At 42.4% G+C, this 27,501-nt stretch overlaps 1 long non-coding RNA gene across 2 annotated transcripts in view; it reads left to right on the top strand.

Annotated features, from left to right (window-relative positions):
* The first annotated feature begins 15,581 nt into the window (after positions 1–15,581).
* The window catches only part of LOC130609544 (uncharacterized), an 85,770-nt gene continuing 73,850 nt past the window's right edge, over positions 15,582–27,501 (top strand). For both annotated transcript variants that reach the window (XR_008974810.1, XR_008974809.1), the window contains exon 1: positions 15,582–15,704. This is a non-coding gene — a long non-coding RNA (uncharacterized LOC130609544). The remainder of the gene's footprint in view (positions 15,705–27,501) is intronic.

Below are 27,501 nucleotides of genomic sequence, written 5' to 3' on the forward strand. Positions count from 1 at the left end.
TGCTTTAAGCTCAAGAGTGTTCTTACACTTCCTGTTTCTTAAAAGATACTGAGTTTTGAAGAGCTAAATTTAACCAGGTTGATGCAGAGTCACAGAATTATCTGATTAAAGTGATTTATAAGTGGGATCTTTATTGTTGGTTTCTTTCTCCAGTCTATTTCCCAGAAATAAAACATATAGGCCTTTCAAAAAAGAAAATGCACTTCCCAATATGAAGGTGTTCTAGAATACAGCTCTGCTTTTGTTTTGCCAATGTCCTGGACTTTCTCCTCTTTGCTTCCTTCCTGTATATGTCTCCTTGCTTAGAGGAAAGCTGGCACAAACAAGGATCAGAAAAAAATGCAAGGAAGTATTCTGAAGAGCCAAATTACAACAAATCCAGCCCTATCCTTAACAAATTGTACAGTGCAGTTCTTCACTATTCCCCTGGTTTGCTGAAACCTGCTAATATCCTTGTAATGACAGTTTTGTGTTCACTAATCTGAACACATTGTTCACATTGTTTTGTAGGTATCCTATTTAATGTGCTTGATGCCACACAGTGCCATCTATTCATACAGAGGAGAGAATTTGTTCCAAGGGGGTATCGTAGAAAGCATATACTGCAGCTTCCACTAGCCTTTAGGCTCCCACTCTGGCAGTATAATGGACTCTGCAGAGGCTTGAGAGGTGTTGCTCTCCACCCAGGTTATTCACTTTGTTAGCGTTTAGATTGGAAATTAAGTCTGTGCCTATAACTACGGTGACTGTATTTTCACTACTTCCAACTGGAAGTGGTGTTGAATCTAAGCCTCAGTTTTGAAACACCTTAACCTGTGTGTATTTGAAACCTAGTTGTTTTTGTTTATTTCAGGCTTACAAAGCGGCTGTGTTTGTGAGAGCTTTGTGACATATTTGATCATTTGTCTATTTCTCCATAGAGTGATTATTGATTTTTTCCCCCGGGTAAAAATGTTAGAGGTCGCAACAACATGAGAACACCATGTGAGGAGTGACATCTAGTGGTTAGTAAGGGCCATTCGAATTTCTTTCTTTTTTTTTTTTTTTCCCCTGCAGGACAATGAAAAGTGAAGCAGCTCCTAATAGGTGGCCTGGGATTCACTTAAAATTTATAAAACTTGAAATTAAGGGATCATTTCTGATTAGTGCAATTTCTACTGTATGCTGTCAGCCTCTGGGAAGCAGTAACTGTCTTGATGCAGAAGAGTGGGTTTGATGTTTGAAGCAAAAGTCTGGTTACTCTCAACACATTCTAATGTCTTTTTGTTTCTGTTTTCCATTCAATTGTTTTGTGTTTTTTTTGGGGGGGGTTTTGTTTTTTTTTGTTTGTTTGTTTTAGGAATATTTTTGCATGGCTATACCTTTCCCATAACCAGAATTACGTTAGGATCATATGGTTGGTTGGTTTGTTTTTTTTTTTTTGGTATTGGAGGGTGGTCATCTCCTGAATAGCTTAGTTTATGAGGAAAAATTATTTGAAAAGAAACTGATCTTGGTGAAGATCAACTGTTTTCTTATGTTGACAGCCTTTCGTATTTATTGCTCTTGGGGTTAGAAGAACTGGCACTGTTCACTACTACTGGGAGGGATTCTTGTCCTGGACTGGACTTCCATCACCCAGCCAAGATCTCTGCTAGTTCAGGCAATCTTGTTGAATGGATTCTGTCTAAATGTACAGAGCAGGTTCCACCTGTGTGGAGGAAATGGGTGGTTTTAATAAATTCTTTCCTGTTGTAATGTCTGAGGACTTGTTTTCTAGGCTAATGAGCAAGTGTAACTAATCATGCTATGGAATGTTTATGGATATATTCCAGCCATCCAGTTCGTATTGAAGTAGGAACTAGATAAAAATCTATTGCTCTAGGGCAGTGCTTGGCTTCTTGTGTTATACAACACTCTGACAGGTTAAATTTGGTATGCCAAGAAATGAGCTAGATTGGTCATATTTTTTAGATCTCAGTAATGAAAAATGTGCCTTCCCACTCCCCTGGCAGGATTCAGAGAGAATGAAAACAGATATTTCCTCTGACTTGAGAAAGGAGTGGGCTTCAATGAAAATAGATCAATCTCTCCGTTATCTGGCTTCCTGGGAGGTCAGAAGTTCCCCTGCCCATATATTATAGTATGAACTTGGGTAAGTTGTTGGATCAAGTTTAGACTAGCGACCACTGCAGCTGAGCCAGTAATTAAACTAACATGGCAAATTCTGTGCTCCAGAAGGCTTTTGGGATGTTATAGTATATAAATGCATATGTAGCTATGGAAAATTCTGGAAAGAGGTGACAATACCTAGGAGGAGCAGTAGCTGTGTAAATCTGTCAGGTCTCATGAGTCTTTGATTGGGCCTTGGATACATCCTGGTGACTCTAGCCAGCTTTGTTGCCTTTCAGCTCTTCAGGGGTGCAGAAATGGAGAGGGGAAGATAAAAAGATGTGTGGCACATGTGCTATATGTGTTAGTAACGTATCTGTCACAGCTGTGGGGTCTGAATAGAGAAGGAAGGAAACAGGAGAAGTCTCGTATGCTCAGAGGAAGTCAGCATGTGTAGGAATGCTACAAAATGACAGATTTTTCCTTTAAAACTCAATGCACTCATACTGTGAGAAAAGGACAGGCTTGTCATTGTTACATACCTTTTTTATGAAGCTATAAGGTAAGCTTGTTAGGATGTAAGTTTTGCGGAGAAGTCCATACTACGAAAGGGACATAGCTCAGTGCTGTCGGGTCCCTCTGGAGGTGGGGAAGTGTTATGGACTGGAACTGCATGTAGGGGAGTACCGCAAAGAAAATGTTAAAAACTTCGTACCTACAGCTACTGGGATATGCCATGACTTTTTTGCTTCAATCTTCGCTCTAGCCATGCTGCTCAAGTCTTAGAAGGCAGATGTAGGGGCCTTAGCCTCACCGTAGGAGAGGATCAGGTTTAAGATAATCTTAGGAACCTGAATGTGCACAAGTCCATGGGACCTGATGAAATCCATCCGCAGGTCCTGGAGGAGCTGGCAAATGAAGTTACTAAGCTACTGTCTATCAGATTTGAAAAGTCAGGTGAAATTCTTGGAGACTGGAAAAAGGGAATTATAACCCCCATTTTCAAGAAGGGGAAAATGGAAGACCCAGGGAACTACAGGCCAGTCAGTCTCACCTCTGTACCTTACAGGATCATGGAGCAGATTGTCCTGGAAAGCATGCTAAGGCAGATCTGAGGGCAAAGCAACAGTCAGTGCAGCTACTCCAGCTCCAAGCACAGCAGCTTCACCACCCCCAGCGACAAGTACAGTCGCTACTCGAACTTTGGCTGCAATGAACAGCGCAGGTACCCCAGTGGCAAGTGCAGCAGCTGCTCAAACTTCAACTGCAACAGACAGCGCGGTTACCCCAGCTCCAAGCACAGCAGCTGCACCACCCCCAGTGACAAGTACAGTTGCTACTCAAACCACAGTGATAATCACTGCAACCAAACCAGAGGACCAATTCGTACCAATATCGGTTGCCCCTGTACGCAAGAGAAAAAGCAAAAAAGAGGCAAGAAGGGTGAAGCAAGATGAAGGAACAATGAATTCATCACCCGGTCTAGAATCTGATCAGGAGTCATCATCACATGACGAAGAAGAAGAGGTAACTTCTCGAGCTCGGAACTCAACCGAGCTACGGAATATGCGAAAAGATTTTACCCGTCAACCAGGGGAGCACATCATCACCTGGTTACTCCGATGCTGGGACAATGGGGCCGATGGTCACGAACTAGAAGGTACACAAGCCAAGCAGCTGGGATCACTTGCTAGAGAAGGGGGAATTGACAAAACAATTGCAAGAGAGAAAAAGTCCCTCAGTCTTTGGAGGCGGCTCTTGGCAGCTGTGAAAGAAAGGTTTCCGTACAAGGACGATGTTACGAGTCGTTCGGCCAAGTGGACTACTACAGACAAAGGCATCCAGTCTCTGAGGGAATCAGCCATCGTAGAGATGCTCTATCACATCAAGCCAAATAACGGGGATACACCCATAGATCCAGATGAAGTTGAATGTACACAACCCATGTGGCGAAAACTTACATGGAATGCATCGTCATCATATGCCCATTCATTGGCAACAGTGACCTGGAATGACATAGTACCACTAACAGTGGATGAAATGGTTCATAAACTCCGAGAGTTCGAAGACAATCTCACCCCTTCCATCATCTCAGCTGTGGAAAAACTGTCCCAGGACCTCAGACAATTGAGGGGCGATCTAACTGATTTATCCAGCTCCTCACGTGTACCAACACACGTCTCAGCTATTAACAAAAGGCGTCCTATTGTTCGAGAGAGGAGATACAGGAGGTATACGCCACGGGCTACCCTATGGTTTTACCTGCGGGATCATGGAGAAGACATGACAAAGTGGGATGGAAAACCTACTTCAGCTTTGGAGGAACGGGTGAGTGAACTGAAGAGGGGAGCAAGGGCCAAGACTGATCGTCCCATGAGAGCTACGGCTTCAGTCTCTGGTGAGCAGTTTCCCAGATGGAGTGGAAGAGCTGATTTTATTCCAGCTCCTGTGATAAGGAAGAATAATTCCTTTTACCATGACTTAAGTGTCCAACGCTGTGATGACCATTAGAGGGGCCCTGCCTCCAGCCAGGTGGAGGTAGGGAACAGTCGGATTTACTGGACTGTGTGGATCAGATGGCCTGGCACATCAGTCCCACAGAAGTATAAGGCTCTAGTAGATACCGGTGCACAGTGTACCCTGATGCCATCAAGCTGTCAAGGGGTGGAACCCATCTATATTTCTGGAGTAACAGGAGGATCCCAAGAGTTGACTGTGCTGGAGGCTGAAATCAGCCTGACTGGGAGGGAATGGCAAAAGCACCCTATTGTGACTGGTCCAGAGGCTCCATGCATCCTCGGCATAGACTACCTCAAGAGAGGGTACTTCAAAGACCCAAAAGGGTACCGATGGGCTTTTGGTATTGCTGCTTTGGAGACTGAGGAAATTGAGCAGCTGTCCACCTTGCCTGGTCTCTCAGAAGATCCCTCTGCTGTGGGGTTGCTGAAAGTCGAAGAACAACCAGTGCCAATTGCAACCACAACAGTGCACCGGCGGCAATATTGCACCAACCGAGACTCCCTGATTCCCATCCATCAGTTGATCCGTAGACTGGAGAGTCAGGGGGTGATCAGCAGGACCCGCTCACCCTTTGATAGCCCCATATGGCCAGTGCGAAAGTCTAATGGAGAATGGAGACTAACAGTAGACTATCGTGGCCTGAATGAAGTCACACCACCATTGAGTGCTGCCGTACCGGACATGCTAGAACTTCAGTATGAACTAGAGTCAAAGGCAGCCAAGTGGTATGCCATGATTGATATTGCCAATGCATTTTTCTCAATTCCTTTGGCAGCAGAGTGCAGGCCACAGTTTGCTTTTACTTGGAGGGGTGTCCAGTTCACTTGGAACCGACTGCCCCAGGGGTGGAAACACAGCCCTACCATTTGCCATGGACTGATCCAGACTGCACTGGAACAGGGGCAAGCTCCAGAACACCTGCAATACATTGATGACATTATTGTGTGGGGCGATACAGCGGAAGAAGTCTTTGAGAAAGGGAGGAAAATAATCCAAATCCTGCTGAAAGCCGGTTTTGCCATAAAACGGAGTAAGGTCAAGGGACCTGCACAGGTGATTCAATTTTTGGGAATAAAATGGCAAGATGGACGTAGACAGATCCCCGCAGACGTGATCAACAAGATAACAGCAATGTCTCCACCAACTAATAAGAAAGAAACGCAAGCTTTCTTGGGTGCAGTGGGGTTCTGGAGAATGCACATCCCAAATTACAGTTCGATTGTAAGCCCTCTCTATCATGTGACCCGGAAGAAGAATGATTTTAAATGGGGCCCTGAGCAGCAACAAGCCTTTGAGCAAATTAAACGCGACATAGTTCATGCAGTAGCCCTTGGACCAGTCCAGACCGGACCAGATGTAAAAAATGTACTGTACACTGCAGCTGGGGAGAACGGTCCTACCTGGAGCCTCTGGCAGAAAGCTCCAGGGGAGACTCGAGGTCGACCCCTCAGCTTTTGGAGTCGGGGATACAGAGGATCTGAGGCCAGCTATACCCCAACTGGGAAAGAGGTACTGGCAGCCTATGAAGGGGTTCGAGCTGCTTCGGAAGTGATTGGCACTGAAGCACAGCTCCTCCTGGCCACCCTGGTTGCCCATGCTGGGCTGGATGTTCAAAGGCAGGGTCTCCTCTACACATCATGCAACTGATGCTACATGGAGTAAATGGGCTGCACTAATTACACAACGAACTTGAATAGGAAATCTCAGTTGTCCAGGCATTCTAGAAGTCATCATGGGCTGGCCAGAGGCCCAAGATTTCAGAATGTCACCAGAGGAGGAGGTGGTGCGTGCTGAAGAGGCCCCACCATATAATAAACTGTCAGAAAGTGAAAAGCAGTATGCCTTGTTTACTGATGGGTCTTGCCGTATTGTGGGAAAGCATCGGAGATGGAAGGCAGCTGTATGGAGTCCTGGACGACGAGTTGCAGAAACTGCTGAAGGAGAGGGTAAATCGAGTCAGTTTGCAGAGGTGAAGGCCATCCAGCTGGCCCTCGACATTGCTGAATGAGAAGAGTGGCCAGTACTTTATCTCTATACTGACTCATGGATGGTGGCAAATGCCCTGTGGGGGTGGTTGAAGCAATGGAAGCAGAGCAACTGGCAACGCAGAGGTAAACCCATCTGGGCTGCTGCACTGTGGAAAGATATTGCTGCCCGGGTGCAGAACCTGGTGGTGAAGGTACGTCATGTGGATGCTCATGTACCCAAGAGTCGGGCCACTGAGGAACACCAGAACAACCAACAAGTGGATAAAGCGGCTAAGTTGAAGTGGCTCAGATGGACTTAGATTGGCAACATAAAGGTGAATTATTTTTGGCCCGGTGGGCCCATGACACTTCAGGCCATCAGGGCAGAGATGCAACATACAGATGGGCCCGTGATCGAGGGGTGGACTTAACAATGGACACTATTGCCCAGGTTATTCATGAGTGTGAAACGTGTTGCAATTAAACAAGCCAAGCTGTTAAAGGCTCTTTGGTATGGAGGACGATGGTTGAAGTATAAATATGGGGAGGCCTGGCAGATTGACTATATCACACTGCCAACAACCTGCCAAGGCAAGCGCCATGTGCTTACCATGGTGGAAGCAACCACCAGGTGGCTGGAAACATACGCTGTGCCCCACGCCACTGCCTGGAACACTATCCTGGGCCTTGAGAAACAGATTTTGTGGCACCCAGCACCCCAGAGAGAACTGAGTCAGACAATGGGACTCATTTCCGGAATAACTTTATAGACACTTGGGCCAAAGAGCACAGCATTGAGTGGGTATATCACATCCCCTACCATGCACCAGCCTCTGGGAAAATCGAACGGTACAATGGGCTGTTAAAAACTACACTGAGAGCAATGGGTGGGGGAACTTTCAAACATTGGGATACACACTTACCAAAGGCCACCTGGTTGGTCAACACCAGAGGATCTCTCAACAGGGCTGGCCCAGCCCAGTCAGAACTTTCACATACTGTAGAGGGGGACAAAGTTCCCATGGTGCATATGAAGAATTTGCTGGGGAAGACAGTCTGGGTTATTCCTGCTTCAGGTAAAGGCAAACCCACTTGTGGGATTGCTTTTGCTCAGGGACCTGGATATACTTGGTGGGTAATGCGGGAAGATGGGGAAGTCCGATGTATACCTCAAGGGGATTTGATTTTAGGGGAAAACAGCCAGTGAACTCAATTGTATGCCATTGCCTGCTGTGTAATACTTTTATAGCCCATCAGCTAGATGTCTCCAGTTCACCAGCGACTAGCCCTGACTTCCCTCCAACCATCATCCCAACAGAGAATGAACTTTGATAGAACCGGATGAGTTCTGCAGTAAAGGAACGACCAACATCAGCAGGCAACGATCCAATACTGCACACAGCCTTTCCTGCCCTGACAGATTGTTACAAGAGATGGAACCTGACATCATGGACCGAATGGACTCGGCAGCATTATAGGGATTGGTCCATGCACTAAGAAAATGATCTTTTTCTCTAGGTCTGTATGTATATGGATGTATATATGTGGGAGAGTGATGGTGTATTGAAAATGTGGGATCTGAGGATGACATGAATGGTATGGAATAAGGGGTGGATAATGTCCTGGGTTCAGCAGTAGCAGTCATGTTTCTCCTTTGTGGTAGCTGGTGCAGTGCTGTGTTTTGACTTCCAGCCTGGGAACAGTGCTGGTGATACCGATGTTTTCGGTTGTTGCTAAGTGATGTTTACCCTCACCAAGGACTTTGTGAGGCTCATGCTCTGCCAGGGAGGAGGGGAAGCCGTGAGGAAGCAGAGACGGGTCGCAAGACCCAGGCTAGCCAAAGAGGTATTCCATACCACAGCACGTCATGCCCGGGGTGGGGGGTAACTGGGAATTACCCAGAAGGACACGGGCTTCCGGGTGGGACTTGTTTCTTGGCCGGTGGTATTGTAGTCTCTTCCCTTGTTATTTTCTCTTATCATTGTTGTCGTTGGTAGTAGCGGTGGTGATTTGTGTTGTACATTGGTTGCTGGACTGTTCTTGTCTCAACCCATGGGAGTTGCACTTGTTCGATCCTCCTCCCCATTCCTCACAGGATCAGGGAAGGGGAGAGCCCGGGGGGGGGAGGGCCTCGATTGCTGTCAGCCCGGCACCACTCGCTGGGAGTGAGTGAACAAGCTGTCTGGCTAGGGCTTAAACCACGACACTGACGAATTTGTTGGCCTTCTATGACGGAGCTGCAAAACTGATGGATAGGGGTAGAGCAGTTGATGTCATCTACCTGGACTTGTGCAAAGTGCTTGGCACTGTCCTGCATGGCATCCTTGTTTCTAAACTGGAGAGAAATCAATTTGATGGATGAACCACATGGTGGATAAAGAATTGGCTGGATGGCCGCACACAGTTGTCAATGGCTCAATATCCAAGCACAGATGGGTAATGAGTGGTGTCCCTCAGGGATTGGTGTTGGGACCGGTCTTGTTGAACATCTTTGGTGACATGGACAGTCGGATTGAGTGTGCCCTCAGCAAGTTTGCCGATGACACCAAGCTGTGTGGTTCGGTTGATACCCTGGAGGGAAGGAATGCCATCCAGAGGGACCTTGACACGCTTGTGAGGTGGGCCGATGCCAGCCTCATGAAGTTTAACCATGCCAAGTTCAAGGTCCTACACCTGGGTTGGAGCAATCCCAGGCACAGCTACAGGTTGGGCAGAGAAGAGATTCAGAGCAGCCCTGTGGAGAAGGACTTGGGGGTGCTGGTCAATGAGAAAATGAACATGAGCCAGCTTCAGTGTGCACTTGCAGCCCAGAAAGCCAACCATATCCTGGGCTGCATCAGGAGGAGAGTGACCAGCAGGTTGAAGGTGATCCAGCCCCTCTACTCTGCTCTTGTGAGACCTCACTTGGAGTATTGTGTGCAGTTCTGGTGTCCTCAACATAAAAAGGACATGGAACTGTTGGAACAAGTCCAGAGGAGGAACATGAGGATGATCAGGGAAGTGGAGCACCTCCTGTATGAAGATAGGCTGAGAAAGTTGGGGCTGTTCAGCCTGGAGAAGAGAAGGCTGCGTGGAGACCTCATAGCAGCCTTCCAGTATCTGAAGGGGGCTATAGGGATGCTGGGGAGGGACTCTGCATCAGGGACTGTAGAGATAGGACAAGGGGTAATGGGTTTAAACTCACACAGGGGAAGTTCAGTTTAGATATAAGGAAGTAGTTCTTTACTGTGAGGGTAGTGAGGCTCTGGAACAGGTTGCTCGAAGACACGGTAAATGCTCCATTCCTGGCAGTGTTCAAGGCAAGGTTGGACAGAGCCTTGGGTGACATGGTTTAGTGTGAGATGTCCCTGCCCATAGCAGGGAGTTGGAACTAGATGATCTTGAGGTCCTTTCCAACCCTAACTATTCTGTAATTCTATGAAATTTAGTTTCAGTTCTCTAACAGGTAGCCTAAAATGTATGCCTATTGTATTATAACTTTGGCACATGTTTTTCAAGTATATGTGATATGACAGCAACTACAGGTGAAGCCATACTGGCTCTTTTTCGTGAAGTGTGTCAGGCCTTTTAGGCCTACATTGTCAGTGACCTTTCTCTAGCCATGGCTTCATGCATAAAAGCATAAGAAATGCCTTATTGTGCACCTATGGCCTAACTGGACTGGTATTTCTGTCTCAGACAGTAACAGCAGGCAATGCTAGATGGGAAAGGGACATGGTCCTGACCATTTCATGTTGTGCATTCTCCTCATTCCTTCCCAGTGTCCACAGTCATTGGATTAGGATCATAAGGAGGTACACTTGTGCCCATTCCCTTACCTGTTTTGGAACTGTTGTCCATACATTAATCATCTTTGCATAGCATGCTCTTTTCATCTAGCCTGCTGATATTATTGGTCTCTTCAGTCCTACATGACCAGAAATTCACTACTTGCTGTGTTTGTAAAGGAAAGTTACTGCTTTTTTTCTGTTTCAAACCTTGCACATACTTTGAGTGCGTGCCCAAACCTGTAGTATTGCAAGGTTTGGTGAGTAACAGTTCTGCTCCCACTTTCTCCACTGCCTTTGTGATTTCGTGGTTCTTAATTGTATCTCACCTACCCTGCCTGTCTCCAAATTAAGGAGAGAAATCTCTTCTTCTAATGCAGCTGCTCCATCCCCCAATTCCTGTTGTACAATTCATGTGCTTGCATGAAACACCAGTGCTTAAATGTGGATACAAATCAGTCCCTCACTAGCTGCATTTCCCAGCTGTCTGTCACAAGGCAGAGTTGGCTGCCCAGTTAAAGCAGCCATAGCGATCACAGCATAACTTTTTCTTTTTTTTTTTTTTTTTTAGCACCTTCTATTTGACCCTTTTTAAAGCTGTAGCAAGCAGATTCCAAGAACACTTGTGGGTTGAACTGCAGCAGCTCTCTGTATTTGTGGATGGAGACTGGCCAAGTCACAGCCATCCCCTGAAACCAGCTGTTACAAAGGGCCAGGTCCTCACTAGTTACATGTGCAGTTTCTGGTCATTTGGGTTATGGTGCTGTTCAGTCAACCTGTGCTTTTTGTGCTGATTGTTGCTTGTCTCAGTGCTGAATGTGTAGAGTCATTTCTTATTTCTTGGTAGTTAGTGTCCTTGCTGTATGTGACAGCATATACAGGGTGAGAATGTGGCCAGCTGCAGGGCAGATAGAAGTAGCACCCACACTGATTTAGGCTATGGCAGTGATGCACTCCATCTTGAGAAGAGGATCTTTAGAGGAATTTGGTGCTGCAGGGAGCATATATCATATCACCTATCTCTAAAAAGGGTGGAGGCCCCCTTCAAGTTGTGTGGTTATCATAAAATTGTCTCTTATATGTTACTCTTCTTGACTTCTGGAAGCTTACTATAGGTTAAGTTGTCTTGGTTTATTAAAAATAATGCAGAGACTCTTTTTAATCCTAAATTGATGAGTTATTTCTTTCACAGATGACTGAGTAGCTCTTCTTGAGACCCATGTTGAACAAAGATCCCTTTCCCAGTTTTAAGTCCTGTAACTGATTTAACAGGATAATGAAGGGAAGGCTAAAATGTTAAATTTTAATATATTGGTAAGAATTAAAGGGTGTAAAATAAAACATAAATAATACTTGGTCTAACTAAACATGTATGACTGTAGTGTCTGGTAAGCAGAAGACAGTGAACAGAAAATTTGCTATATTTTGTCTGTTTTAGAAAAGTAAAGACTTAAAAAATGGAGTGAGAGCAAGTGTTGTTTTTGGCTATTAATAAAAATCACTGAATGTGCCCATGTACTCTGAGCACTGATTTTGGCATAATCGTGTGGGAATAGTTTGAGTTACCATAGTTTTGTGTTGCAGTGCCCCAAATTGTGTAAGGTATGTGCCCCATTTTCTCTTGCAGGTTCTATACACAGAATGCTATGAAACCTGCAGCACTTTCTCAATACATTCTGTATTAGAGTGTCTTTCTCTCTCTTAATAAGAATGATACTTCCCACAGTTGATCTTCCATGTCTCTAGCTGCTGCATTTTCATTGCCAAGAATGTAACCTTGTTCATCCTTTGCATCAAATGGTGTCCTGAAAACTTCATAGGTCAAACTGAGTAATGACTGTATACCAGAATAAACTCTCACAGGCACCTAGTGAAGAACAAACACATACATGGTTGGTCCACTCTTGATCTCTCATCTCTTGTTCTCAAAACACTTTCTACAGACAATCTGAGGAACTAAAATTGTCACCATAAATAGTGGACTCAGCAGAGATACTGTTTTTATGGTGAATGATAATCTTTTTTCCCACTGTTGTGGTTTAAGCCCAGTCAGCAACTCAGCCATGCAGCCCTCGCTCACTCCCCCCCTTCCTCCCCCTGCTCCTGGATGGATGGGGAGGAGAATCGAACGAATGTAACTCCCACAGGTTGAGATAAGAGCAGTCCGGTAACTAAGGTATAACACAAATCACTACTGCTACCACCAATAATAATAATGATAAGGGAAATAACAAGGGAAGAGAATACAACCGCTCAGCACCCGCCGACTGATACCCAGCCCGACTGAGCAGTGATCTATCCCTTCTGGACAACTCCCCCAGTTGCTGTGGTATGGAATACCTCTTTGGTCAGGTGTCCTGCTCTGCTTCCTCCCAGCATCCCCTCCTCCCTGGCAGAGCATGAGACTCAGAAAGTCCTTGGTCAGACTAAACATTACTGGGCAACAACTAAAAACATCCATGTTATCAGTGCTATTCCCAGGCTGAAAGTCAAAACCACAGCACTGCACCAGCTACTAAGAAGGAGAAAAATGACTGCTACTGCTGAACGCACGACACACACTCTTACTGTTTCACACTAGAAATTATCTATCTCTTTTTGTGTAAAAAAAGCACACAACATTCTCCTTCACAGGTACCAGCTGCTTTTTCTCCTGGATGCTTTACCAGTGCCTATCTAAGTAAGCACAGAGATTTTGTTCTCAATATGTACTCAGGAAGGATTCCTGTTCTTGAAAGCTTTTTTTTTTTTTCCAATCATCATATTCAGGCTAATAAAAACTACTTTACACTGCTTTACAAACTCCTTTTACCATAATTTGCTGCTACAGCAATGCTAATGCTGGAAGGAAAAAAAGGTGACTCAGGGCAACTGCTCCCTCTGCTGAGTAATCCTCCTGCCAGAAGCTCTGCCCTTGCAGTATTCATTCAACTCTGCTTTCCCTGCAACACAGTTATGTTGTTGACTCTTGCTTCCTTGTGCATAGTAAAAAAGTCTCTGGGCTTTCAACAACAAAACACTGATTTCTTGGTCACACCAGTGAAAAAGAATAACATTTTAGTATTTATAAATATTAGCATGGAATTTGAGATTTCTTATAGTTATTTTGTTACAAAAGTGGTTTGAGTTTTCTGCATTTTGGTTTATAATAGCTGTGCTTGATGGGAAAAGGAAAAGTGAAAATGAAGGAAAAGGAAAAGGAAAAGGTCAGTTAGTGAAAATACTAACCCATGTCCCTGAGAATGTTGTTTTAGATTTACAGTGGTAAAATAACTTGTCAAGGTAGCTGAAAGGCTATTTTTACTCTATTTAAAAACTACAGTCTGATTTAAAGATTCTTTTATTGTTGTATCTGCCTCTTTCTGTTTCTGAATAACACCATTAGTGCCAGGCCTCCAGCTGGACTTTGTGCCATTGATCACAACCCTTTGAGCCTGACAGTTCAGCAAGTATTCAGTGCACCTCACAGTCCATTTATCTAGCCCATGCTTCATCAGATTCTGAGGCATTTTGAAGACTTGGTAAACACATGCCAATAGGAAAGCAAATCCTTGTTCTTGTAAGATCTATAATGTGTGTATTGTATATTATAGATCTTACAAAGTGTTTCTGCTGAATTAGTTTGATTTTCAGTTTGCAGAGGAATTCACAACTCCTGCTTTGCTATTTCTGCATGGATGAGGGCAGTGTCAGGTTTATTTTCTTATGAAGAGGAAAGTGATCCCTATTCCTTGCATAGCTGATTCAGTGAGTATTAATTCTACTGTTATATAAATTATTTGTACTTTGGGTAGCTAGGCCATCTCTAGAAATGTGTATAAACAATATTAATAGATCAATTTTGTGAGGATTTTGTCTCTACCTGTGAAAAACTTTTGTTTTGAACAGTTGCCCTTTTTGCCAGGATGGATTATGAGTGTATTCATGTGAGTGAACTCATATTACTGTATCACCCTGGTACAGTAGGGGCAGAGAGTTTTGCACATGCTCTTTCTGCAGAATAAATAGCACAAACTGAATTAGTTCAAGGTCCTGAACCTTTCTGAAGGTTCTTGCTTGGTGTCCTATCAATAGCACAAACTGAATTAGTTCAAGGTCCTGAAACTTTCTGAAGGTTCTCTCTTGGTGTCCTAATCTCTGTCTGGCGGAATTAAGAGCTGTTTCTGTGACCAGTATAACTAAGCAACAGTTAGATCTCAAAGAACCAGCTCATCCAGAATGTGTGTGGACTGTCCACACAGTTTGATGTTTTCCAAATGAATTTTTTATCATTTGCCCTGGTCCAGTCGATGAGATCATGCAGGTTGTCTCCAAAAGCCCTCACTGCTGCTTCTTAAGAGATTCTGAGGATTAAGTACACTGAATTGAGGTTTTCCATCTCCTTATCAGGGCTAGACGTGTGAAGTGTCTGGGCTTGAATTGACGCCTCAGGTCCACTTAACCCTTCTTTGTAGTTAGCAAAGTATTTGCCTGCCTTTGAGTGGTGCCCAACAAAACCAGGACCAGAAAGAACACCTTTCTGCCTGTTGTAACGTGCATTTCTTTGTCTCCAGGCTCTCCTCGCCCCCTTTTACATACTAATCTTAATCCTGAAGTTTTTGTCCTTTATGAACTTCATTATAAAACTACTTTATTCTTGAAATTATTTGTATTACAGTTGTGATTGTTTTAATTATGGAAAGCAGTGGACTAAGAGAAAATTGTGAGATTATAAGTGGTGGCCTAAAGCCAGAGAAGGAACTTTTCATTGGGAAGATTTGTACTGAAGGTTTCTATCACTTGTGACCAAGAATTGGTTTAGGAAAAAGTTAGGGTGAGTGGAATACTGAAGAAAATAAGGGAATTTGGGAAGGATTAGTAGTTTTCTTGTCAAAAGGGAGCTGAGAAATATGCAGCCTTAACTTTCTAGTCCTCCATATCAAGAAAAGAAAAATTTACTAATTTTTTCCAGGGAAAATATAAGCAGGACTATCCTGATTCTGCCCCCAAAATCAAACAACTTATCTTTATGTTTCAGTTTTTTCTCTGCAGTATGAGGATAGAGATATTGAGCAGTTTTTGTGAGGTGGTTTGAGAGCTGTAACTGTAAGTGCAAGCTAACACAGCAGTGCTTTCCTTTGATGCTGAATGCTGAGAGCATGATGCAGGACTAAGAAGTTGCTGGATAAATAATAGCATATGATGGTCACAGATAATGACATTTGTGATTTTATGCAATGTGATGTGATTTGTTTTCTTCTATGTTTTTTTTCCCATGGGGGAAAGCAGGCAACTGTTTTTTCCAGTGCTGAGATGTAATCTACAAAGCTGATTCTGACGAAAAATTAGCCCATGATCTCTTGATGAATGATCAAAACAGGTAACAAAATTCAGGTTATTTTCAAAGTTGTTTCTGTGGAATGATTTAAAAATGCCGGATTTTGAACTTGTTTTTAATCTCTTATTTAAATAATGAACTAAATAAAAACCCAATTGATTGACTTTACCTTTGTTTTCCTTTTATTATTAGTTGTTTTCCTAAAACAACAACAACAAAACAAAAAAACAAAGCAGACAAAACAACAGCAAACAAATCCACTGTAAACAATTCAATTTTTAGCTTTTACTCTGATATTCACAGGTCTGTTAGTACCTCTTGTCTCCTTGAGCTACTGCATGTAACAGTACAGTTCACATGGTATCATCTAATAGCTCTGCTTTTTCCTGGAAGTGTCAGATGTCCTGTGTGTTGGAAAAGCCCTTCCATGTGCGTGGATTCTGTAGGTATTTATGGATGTGGAGGTAGAAGTAGACACCAGAGACAGCAAGTCAAAGGGTAAAAGTATGTGCTGAGAGGTCATGTCTGAAAGTCTCCCAAAACCCGATAAACTCCAGAGATTAGTAATCCACAAGCATGGATAAATTAGCATGTGAGTCAGCCAAATCTGTTGAAAACCACCAGCAAACATCAGGATCCACAGTGGGATGTGTGACTCACACCACATCTGAGACGGCGTTGGCTGCTATCTGCAGACAGGAATTAGAGGTGTATATATGTACACACCAGTTGAAACAAGGGATGGCTTGAAGCACTTTCTGAATGTTTGCCTGGAAGACCTTGTTGTATCAATACAATCTTCTGCTTCTGATGAAATGGCTGGGGTTGGCCTCTCAGCTGTTGCTCTAATCTGGTAACAACAACTTGGTGTGTTGGTGTGCACGTGACTGAGCTGCGTGAAGTAGATGTGTGTAGTAGTACACACTGTGTAGTTCTCTGCTATTAAAGTTAACAGCTTGATTTTATAATTCATAACAGATTTATTAACAAAAAAGTGTTGTAAATAGGAGTTGTGATCTCTGACTTCTTCCAGCTTGAAGCTCTGGCAGGGAAAGGAAAACTTTCAACATGTGCACTGAATAATCCAGAAACACAGATAAATCTGTGTAAGTTCCTCAACAATTCCTGGCAGGTAATGAGGCCAGACGCAGCCTGGAGGACTGGTCAGGGAACTTCAGCTGGCACAGACAGGGTCTGTATGTCATGGGTGAGGCCTGCCTGTACTTCATATATATTCATAAAATTAATTGTATACGCTTATTTATACTAGTCAGGTTACTTTCATGGGTGATACATTTCTTAGGTGCTCTGTGTGTGTGTGGTTGGATTTGGCAATCTGAATTTTGGATAAAAAATACGTTAAAAATCTACGATAAAGTATTAATTTTTTCTTAAAATCTTAGTTTTATATTTTATTTATATATATTTATATATTTATATATTTATATGTTTATATTTATTATTATACCTGAAATATATTTGGCACAGGGTTTGCATATTCAAACTTTAAATAATTTATTAAAATACAGGCATTTTATTACTATTTAAAAATTTGATTATTGGATACCTAAATTGTGAGGACAAGAAGCAAGAATGATGTATTGGAAGACAGAAAGTTTTATATGAAAGGAAAGATACCATGAAGTGAAAATAGTGTTGGAATATGTATGAGAATAGACTGGAAGACATGGGCCTAAGCTGGCCACATTTGGGCAGTGGTAGATACTGCTCTCTTTTTCTCTGACTCTTACAGAGAAAACAGGAATTTTTTTTTCTGGAAACATGGAAACAGGAATATTAGACTGGAAACAGGAATATTAGATGCCTTCTTTCTCAGTTCCCAGGTGAGTTTCAACTGTCATTGTGTTAATGCATATGAAGAAAATAATCTCTCTTCACTTTCTGGCTAGCAATAGCAGGAGTAATTAAGGCATGAGGTTTTGTACAACAAATGCTAAAAATACTGGGTCAATGAAAATAGAAGGTTTTGTTCTTTTGTGAAGACTGGCAATATGCTTGTCATGAATAATGGTGTTTTACAGAAATGAAGGATTATTATGTAAATTTGTATTTGTCAGAGCTGCAAAATGGAGACTAAGTACCAACTATGCTGGCAGTGTTATACAGACCTTTGATTATAAAAGAAAGAATTCTGTAGAGCACACCAGTGCACAAGAGACAGGCTGGTTGGAGGAAAAGCTCAAGACTTTTATTAGCTGTAAAGGCAGTTTATTCAAAGAGGTGTTCAGCCTGCTGGGAATATCTATTTCACCCTAGGCATGCTTTTACTGTGTGCTTCACATAGGGCATAGTTTTAGCGGTCCCCTGAAAATTTTAAATCTGCATGAAACATGGCACAAGCTTGCAATGACAATAGGATGGCTTTTGGGAGATCATAGAGCAGCTTTTAATATTCAAGTGCTGTGACTGTGTATTCATCAAAAGAAAAAAATCTGTGGTGAAATCATTAGCCCTAACTTTTAATGGAAAAAGTAAAACCTGTTAGTTCTCGAGATCTTTACAGAAAGATTTGCATTGACTTTGAGGCAAGGATTTTGCTCAGTAATAAAACTAGTAACTAATTCAGGCTTTACTTTTGCTCAAAGGTGATCTAGCAAAGTAGAACACATCTCTCTACAATTCTCAGTATGATGCTTATAAAAAGCCATTTATGGGTTACCCTAAAATTTCAGGGAAACCAAAAAAGATCTGTTTTGTTTGCTAAAGATTTAATTTTCCTTTTACCATTACCAGCATAAATGTAAACACCTTTTGATTAGTGAATAAAGGAAAAGCTGATTTTCTTATTAGCTGTTTCTCTCTTCTTCAGTTCACCCTTTCGTGGATTAATCTAACACTAGAACCCAAAGCATCAAATGTGATATTAACTGGGGGAGGATGCTGTTTTCCTCATATTGCTCATTTATTGTAAACGTCAATGAAAAAGCCCTTATAGAATCCAGCTCTCAAGAAAAAGCCTTTCATTGACAAAAAGTCTAAGTTATTTCAGGATCTTCCCCCTGACTGATCAAGCCACTGCAGGAAATTGAGCAGGGATAAAACTCCTCACAGTGAGGAAGTACTTCCCTTGCTGTGTTCACCAGCTCAAAGACATTTAATGTGCGGCAGAACAGTGAGAAAGATAATGGTGTCTAAGAAAATCAAGTTAACTTCGTAAAGGGGCTCTAGGACAATCACGGGTTGCGTTGCCTTCTGTGATTGCTGCAGCTGACCTTCTCCTGGCCCTTACCTTATGCACTTCCTCCTTGAATAAAAAAATATCAGCTGCATACATATTCAAGAGAAAGGGTTAAATGTTTGTGCTACATTGTTTTTATTACCTAATATAAAATCTTCATAATCTACTTGAGACATAAGGGTCTAATATACTGTACTCATTAGAAGCAGAAAAAACCATATTTTTTCAACATTTGTTTCTGAATTCAAGTTCCTTGTCTTCCATGCTTGCAGGTTGAGTGTGCTAGTCCAAGAAATACGTGATGAGCACAAGGGAGGAAGAAGAGAACCGTTGACACCAAAATCACTGATTTGTTCCCTTCTCTTTGTTCCAGACCAAGCTTCATATCTAGAGAAATAATTTCTCTTCTGTCTTCCTTTGCAAATCAGATTCATACACGAAGCATTCTTTACTGATGCTCTTATCCTATCAGCTTCTCATCTGTAAGTTTGTGGTCCCCAAGACAGATGAGGATCTCGGTGCTGTGCATGTTGTTATGAATCAAAAGAACTTAAGGTCTGTAGGGGGTTAACCTGCTTTTACTAAAGGGAGGTGTTGTGGCAAATGTATGTTGGGTTTTTCCCATATATTTCCCACATGATTGTGCTTTGATACTGGATACAAGCCCATGAAGAGCTAGGAAGGGTGGGAATTTGGTGACTTGATGATTTTTAATTTCTTCTGCTGTTGTGTGGGTCTGCAAAAAGAGAAAATCTCAGCAGAGCATGCTGGTCAGTAGCAAGGTGAAGTTTGGATAGGGTGAGGGGGCCCTTCCAAGTCTTGTGCTACCTGCTTGTCTGAGTTAAATGACACCTAACCTTGGTCAGGCCTGGAAGGACACTTTTTGTTCAAAAAAAGAAAAAAATGTACACGGTGATAAGACCATTTCCTTTCTCACAGCGTCTCCTTTAATGTCAGGCCTGAAATATGAAGTCATTAGGGGATATTAAAACAGTGCTGACAAACTAATTAACAAAAGACATTACGCCGGATGGGCTCAATTTATCCTTTTTAATGGTTCTTATAAATGGGTGCCGCCAATTAAAATTAATAAAGATTTACCAGCGATTGCCCAGCATACACTGTTAAGAAGCTTCACTGAAGGTCGCCTTAAAGTCAGCCTTGTCAAAGCTGCAAGTTCAGCTCCCAGTACTAAGCCATGCTGAGTTACTTTCGGTTATGTTTTCCCAGGCAGTTTCTCTTTCTTTACATTTGGCTGAAGTTTATATGTTTCTGTCTCTGCCTCTCTAAAACCTCATCCATCTGTTGGCTCTATTAAAAAATATCCCCCCGTGCACTATTAGATTTGTCACAGTTTTACAAAGAAGAATCTCAACAGACAGTATAATGAGAACTTTGTTCTTTCCAAAAAATCTGTCTGTTATGAAGAAATTCTTGACATATAGCTTTCTTTTTAAATGCCCCTTTATTTTATTGCTGTCGAATTAAAGTACAACAGTGTCCCTGCTTAGGGGCAGAGTACAGATGATCAAGAGTGCCCTGTGTGGCTGAAGCTTTGTTCAGCCTGAACCAGACTGAATTCTGCCAGGCCATGCTCTTATGGCTGCTGCGTTCCACCATGTTTGTTGCTCATGTTATGTGAACAAGTAAGTTTAGAGAGAGAGAGCCTTCATGTTGAAAGAATTTCATCCAGCTATGTGGGAAATTAAAACTCTAGCCTTTGATTGGACATTAAAAATATGAATTAGAATTACATCAAGGAAGAAGCCTGTTAATACTGCAGTGGTTAAGAATTGATGACAAATAGTAACTTCTTTGCAATTGGTGCACTAACATGAAAACAGCTTCATAGGCTAACTGTGCAGCCACTAGCCTTAGGTCATCTCTGAGGTTCTGCCCTCCATTTCCATTTTGTAAGGCTGTGGGACTTGTAAAGTGGCTGAATGCTATTATTTTCTCTTAGTTTCCTTGAAACAAATGCTGTCAGAAAGACTGCTGTTAAGTGGCTAGATGATGCAGCTGTAGCTTGTGCTGGGCTGTGTTGGCAGGTCTGTGCTGATTTCTCTCATGGGAATGTATTGACTGTAAGGGGCTGGAAACAGATTCTTTGGGAGGAGGTGGTAAATGTCCCCTTAAGAATGGAATGATTTGGCACAGTCTTTTGGTGTTGCTGCTGCTGTTTAAGGATTCCCCAGAAAGCAGCACTAAGGGACACCTACTATTGTCTTTTCATGCACATTCAGAACTAGCTCTCCAGTGTGAGATGGCAAGAACATGCTCACACTTTTGGAGAGTAGCAAACAGCTCCAGATTCATTAATCTTCAGTGCCTGGTAAATATGACTGCTGTATGCTGGAAAGGGGACACATGGTACCCTCTGTTCTGTTCTGTCATTTCTTTGTAAAAATACTGATGAAGTACAGTAAATTAACTGTTCAAAAAAGGAAAGAGATCCATGAGAGCAATGGTGAAGGCAGTGTTATGTGAGCTAGAGAAACAGCTCAACTGATTTTGTGGGGAACCACCTCTGATTGCCCACAACTGGGGCAAAGTGACCCTGCTGGGTCAGCTGATGAAACTCCAGGGAAATGAAAAGGATTAAATATGTAAGAACTTCAAGAGAGCTGAAACTTCATGTTGTCGTATAGCTGTAACTACTTCATTGGAGGTAGCTTCTTACTTTCTTTAATGTTGCCACCTCACTCCCCCACTTTTGAGTATACTAAGCACTTAGAGGAGATCTATGTAGTATATTCCAGAGGTGAACATGTTCTCCTTGTGAAGCTTAAAGGACAAGGTGAAAGCGAAAAGATTTTCAGATTTTCCAAAGGGGAAGAGAGGGAGGAGGTAGGAAGGAAAGAAAGAAGGAGAAACAAAAGGAATACATTGTAGGGAAGAATTGGAGAGAAAGCTAAACCAAAACGTTGTTACTGAGTAGAGGCTTTCAAATTGCTCTCAATCCCTGGTGGAATTTTAGTAACTCCTCTAGGTGAACTTTTTTTTTTTCCCTTCCCTCATTTACATGCAGTGTTCTTTGGCAGAAAGATACTTTATTTTTTCTGGTTAGAAGTATGACTTTGGATCTTGGAAGCAAGTTCTCTGCTCTATTGAAATATGTCAACTGCAAGATTATAGGTTTAGGAATGTGAATCTACCCAGGCGTTTTCCAGGAATGACTTGTGTGTTCATCCCGGCTCAATTTCCATATTTGTTATACTTGCTGTGTGAAAAGACATGAGACGTAAGTTTGGAGCACAGGCGAGATACAGTGGTATGGCAGCTGATGGAATCTGTGAAGTTGCGTATTCTGAGTAGAGAAAGACTAAATCTGTTACAGAGCCCTCAGAACTCCTCTTGAGTTGTCTGAATGCCTAAGAGCCCCTGTAACAGCAACATCTATGAGACCAGTTGCCCAAGGTAAATTCTCTGTTGGCTTGCCTGATAAGCTGATATTTAAGTTGATGACAAGAAGGTATTTTCACACCACTTCAGCACTGATTTTAGTAGTGTGCTGAGTCTGTTCTCTTCCCATTCCTCTTGGTTAAAGTCTTATTTTCTGTAGTGTTGAAAATATCCTTGGAATAAGTCTTTTGTTGAATCCAGTTCCTACTGTGTGTCATAGTACACTTAATGTCACAGGACTATAAATTGTTTACTGTCCCACAGGAAAATTTTGGCACAGCTATTAATGGCCGAGATCACAATCTTTGTAAATCTCCTTAAATGTCTTCTGCACCACCCTGTTGGATGGTAGAAAACCTTTATGCCTGTCATAGCTTTGTACTGTTTAAGGGTATTATCCCCACATTTTTCAAGTACTGCTGCCAGTTGCCCCTCTTAATAGAAGATATTGGTAAATCTGTTTGGTACACCACTGAAGTTTGTCTGTGTAAGTTTGGGTATGAGTTCTGATCCTTCCATATGCCAATCAGACTTATGCACGATATGGTAAAGGAGTGTATCGGGGTGTATGTGTTGCAACCTGATTGCAGGCTACTAAGCTTTGCAGTTTCCTCAAACATTGCAGAGCTTTTGCCTGCACTCCTGATGTACAGTGCATTAATCGTGCCCTCCCTAATTTCTACTTCAAGATAAATCTCTTGCGCTCCCATTATTTGGCTAATTGTCGTGGATTATGTGGCAGTCAGGTGCTCTTTGGCAGGGAAAGATTAATGGAGGACATTTCCTTTGTTTTGATTTCATTTGCTAATTGCTGTGTGGAGAGCTGGTTATGTTAATTCATCCTCTCTCCCTGTTAGATAGCAGGGTTTTGTTTAGCATGTGCTGGGGAAGAAGTAGGTTGTCAGGAGCCCTGAATGTTTCTTTGTCTTGCTCTGTAGATTCAGGGAGGGGGGAGAGGTCTTCAGGCAGTAGGCTGGTTTTGCCACTGGGTAGATGAAGTGCTTGTATGATTATGTGCTTTTCTATGTTTCCATGCACAGGAAGTACTAATTATAGGTGCACAAAATGAGTAATTTTCTGCGTTTTTGCTGGAGGCTGACTCATCTAGATGTTGGTCTCTTTGTATGTCTGTCAGACCTGTGGTAGAAAGTCAGAACTGTACTGAAAAACCTGCACCTTTTAACTGAGCATGTACATCACCACTCTGGCCACTGGACAAGGTGCAGGGTCAGAGCTTGTGAGCAGCTAAGGATCCGTGCTTCTCCGTCTCTGAACTGAATGGGTATTGAGTGCTGTTATTAGCTGTGTTTTTATTAGCTGATTTTAAAACCAACTGTGACCAAGTGTGCAGTTCTCTCAACTTCAGGTAGATGCTGAAGTCTGAGGGAACTTGCCAGGTAATTGAGCCATTCACACTTGTTAGCCAGAAAGGAACCCAAGCCAGTCACTGGTGACTGAAAATTGCTGCCATCTGTTGCTTGTTCTCTGACTTTTGCAAATTGTCTTGGATGTCAGTCTTTCCTGCTGAGACAGATGTTCCCATAGCACATCTGTAGTCAGGGATTTGCAATAATTGCCTCTTTCCATTGACAGGTTCATCCAAAGCCACAAAAAAATCCACCTACACCATAGCATAGATGCCTCAGAACAGAGATTTTTATTGAAGTAATACCTGAAAGGCATAGTTGAGAGGAATCTGCCCAGTGTCTTCTATAATTTAATTGTTCTGTGAATAAATGAGACACCTCAGTCTCCAGAGTTGTCAGCTTGACAGTTTTTACTAGAACAAAATCCTTTTGGTTCAGTGGCTACAGCTATTAATACAGGGTCCAGACATAAACTCTTTATTATGGAAGACTGCCAGTCTTTCTACCAAGAAGGCTGTCAGCCGGTCCTTTTAGTCTGGGGAAGATGAGCAATCTGACCATCTTTAGGTCTGGTTGTTTCAAAGAACTTTAAATTGAGAACCAGAAAATCAACCCTGGATAGTGATAGAAATAATTGTGCTGAGATGTTTATGTTTCTGATAGTTTGCAGCAAAATAAAGGGGCGGGGTTTAGTTGTCTTTGGATTTATTAGCTCTAATTATTATTTACTTTTTAAATTCCTATTGAAGGCTTTCTCTTTTCACTTTATGAGAATATAGACAGGACCTCACTTTCCTGCTCTATACTAGTCATTATTTTTCTATTACCATGAGAGTATCTTGTCTCTTTGGTAAACTCCTCAGAAGGAAACAATTTGGGCCCTCTCACATTTTTTTTACTCTGTTGTTACTGCTGTTGTTTCAAGATAGGCTCCTCACACTAAGGTACCATCTATTTGTGCTCTGCATGCATATTTACATTTTTCTTTTTTGCATCCTTTTTCTTTTCCTTCCCACTGCTGTGAGCTTAGTGATAAGATGTGCCTACAGCAGATCATCTTGGCTGACCAGTAAAATTATACCTCCTATAATGCCCATACTTGAAGCTAAATAACCATGTAATGTCCTATATGATTTTGGGCATCACTGGATTATAAACTAGGACTCTTCAAGCATTTCCTTAATCTTCTTTAGGAAAACCAGAATTTAGTGTTCAGAGTGCATGCTATATGCAAGCTGTCAAAGTTGCTTTGTGTAGCTCTCCAAACTCTATTTCATGTCTCCCAGAAGGATGCAGATTTTCAGGAGGCTGCCAGGAGGTTTTAAGATGCTGCCCTGTTCCAGGTCTCCCAGAAAATGGCTGGGCAGGCTCAGCTCGACTTTGTTATAAGTGGTTCCATGTGGAGCACTTGAACTCCTCTCATGTCAGGTTGACAAACTTCATCCTTGAGCAGGACTCTTGGTGTGAGGTCATTGCCTGGCATATGGAAAGTGGTCTTCACAAATCTCTTCATAGCTGCTGAGAGCTTTAGAAGTTACTGCTCATGGTCTAGCAGGCAAAATTGCTCTAATTTGCCGTATGTGTCACTGTTAGAATGTCTCTCTAATTGTGGATGAGGGTGGTGGAAACACAAAACGTTACAGGATGTTTCATGTTGGAAATTGAGATAGGTTGTGACTGAGTATGTTTTACAGTAAGTGTCTGAAAGAAGGCCCACTGTGAACCAAGTCATGTGGAAATTATTCCAAAACTTAATGTATTTTGCAATTCATAGTACTTATTATCAATGTCTCTCAAAGCACTTTCAGGAAAGGTTAATGTTGTGAGAAGTCTTTAACACAGAGGCTATTGTTTTGCATGGAATAAGCTCACAAAACCAGGGTAGGATGCTGAATTGGGCAAGGTGACTGGGAAATCCAGAGAAAAAAGTTGCTTAGGAAAAGGATGAGGCTCAGATCCTCAGATGATTAAACAGCCTATAAATGCATGGGGTATTCATTGCTCCAAGTAAACTGCCTGAACTTTGCCTGGCTCTTAATTCATGTCTAAACCCTGGCTATTGCTCCCTACTGTGATACCATCAATGAAGCAATCGCCAGGCTGGATAGGGAGGCTCTGTTCAGTATGAGAGAGCAATAGCATCAGCAGACCAGGATTTCTCTAGTGCTGAGTGTTAGAACAGTCAGAGGCCCATGAGGTCTCTTTTATAGCACTAGGAAATGACAATATTGCCATCATGATACTGAAGCCATCAGGGCTAAACATATGGTGGCTAGTGCTGCCTTGAAAAAGCAAAGTAAAAATGTGTCATGGGGTAACATGTTACTGCCAAGCAGTGACCTACCTCTTAGGCAGAAGTGACCTTTATTGTGCATGTGTATGTCCCCTGAAGATTGAGATGATAATATTTTTAGTGGGCATTAAGAGGTTGTTACTGGAAACAAGGGCTTGCATACAACAGTCATTTGGAAAGCTGTTCTTTGTGAAACATCAGTAGCAGCAGATTCACCAGAAGAGTGGAAATGAATTTCATAGGCCATAGAACTAAAAAGGACCGTGCTAAATATTGGGTCCAGTCCCTTGAAATTTCTGATAAACTTGAAAGCTGTGCAAAGAGAAAGGGGTCGGGACATTCAGCCATATGTCACTACTTTGCCAGCTGTTGTTAGTGCTAGTAATAGCTGAGTCCTCAGAATGACTTTCCTGAACTCTTAATCTTTTAATTAGCAGGAATTGATAACAAGGAGGTGACCTCCACAGACAGGGCAATAGAAATTATATTGAATACCAAGCAGAGAGGAGACTCATACACTATTTTAGAGTTGAATACTATTATTTAACAAATTTTCCATGCTGCAACGTTGTTCAGGCTGTGTCATTTCTCCTCTTAAAAAAAAAAACAACAGGTGGAGGACACTGGACTGCAGCCTTGAAATCCATCTATTGTATTATTAACACATTTGCTACAGGAACAGAGAATGATAACACCTGCGTACCCAAACTACACAGCCCTTTTATTTCTGCCCTGACCAGGAGAAATACTATCTGTAGCAATGGCAGGATGGAGTTGGCACGATCCCTCAGGCTCTTAGCAATGTCTGCTAACTGCACTGGATCTGTGGACCTCCTCTGCCTTCCTTCCTGATTCTGTGCTAAAATCTGCCTCTTCATTTCATGTAGAGATGACTCGCAGTAGTTGTTGAGAAGTCACTTGCATCTAAGCTTATGCCTTTGATGAAGTCAGTGCTGATTACCTAAAAATAAAATCCTGCTTCATCCATGATGGTTTGGACTGCCTTATCTTCCAAGCCTACTTTGGAAATAAATTGCTGAATAGAATGGAAGACTCATTTTCCTGTTGCTTGGCCCTTCTGATTTTCAGGTAGTCAGCAGATGTCAACAGCATTTGTATTGTCTTAGTCGTGATATCTCTTGAGTGTCTTCTGTCCAAGTATGCATTCACTCCAATAAGCTTGTATTAAATAGTTTGCTCTGCTGTTTCCCAGAGGTGTCAGTCTGCCTAAGACTGGGGCTTTCTTCGTTACATGTGTGGCATGTAAGTCTGTGCAGTTTCTCTAGTGTTGCACCCTCTGGCAGCACAGAGGCACTGAGCTTTTTCGCAGGAAGTGAACTGGACATTCCGCTTCCCAAGTCAAAGAGGCCAGAGAGATTGGTAACTGCTGTTGCATCCTTGGAGATCATTGTAAACTAGCAACTTTGTAAAGCAGGCACCAGCTGATATTCCCTCAGAAAGGAAGGTAACCTATAGCTTTTTGACCAGTAGGAGGTACTGGCATTTATCTATTGATCCATGCTACTTCATCTGTAAGAGAACGTAGCAGAAAGAGATGTATTTTGCCTATCTTTCCCT

The sequence above is a fragment of the Pezoporus wallicus genome, unplaced genomic scaffold (assembly GCF_028554395.1).
Source record: "Pezoporus wallicus isolate ANWC-B61680 ecotype Strahan unplaced genomic scaffold, APGP_CSIRO_Pwel_v1 contig_3486, whole genome shotgun sequence".
Classification (NCBI taxonomy): Eukaryota; Metazoa; Chordata; class Aves; order Psittaciformes; family Psittacidae; genus Pezoporus; species Pezoporus wallicus.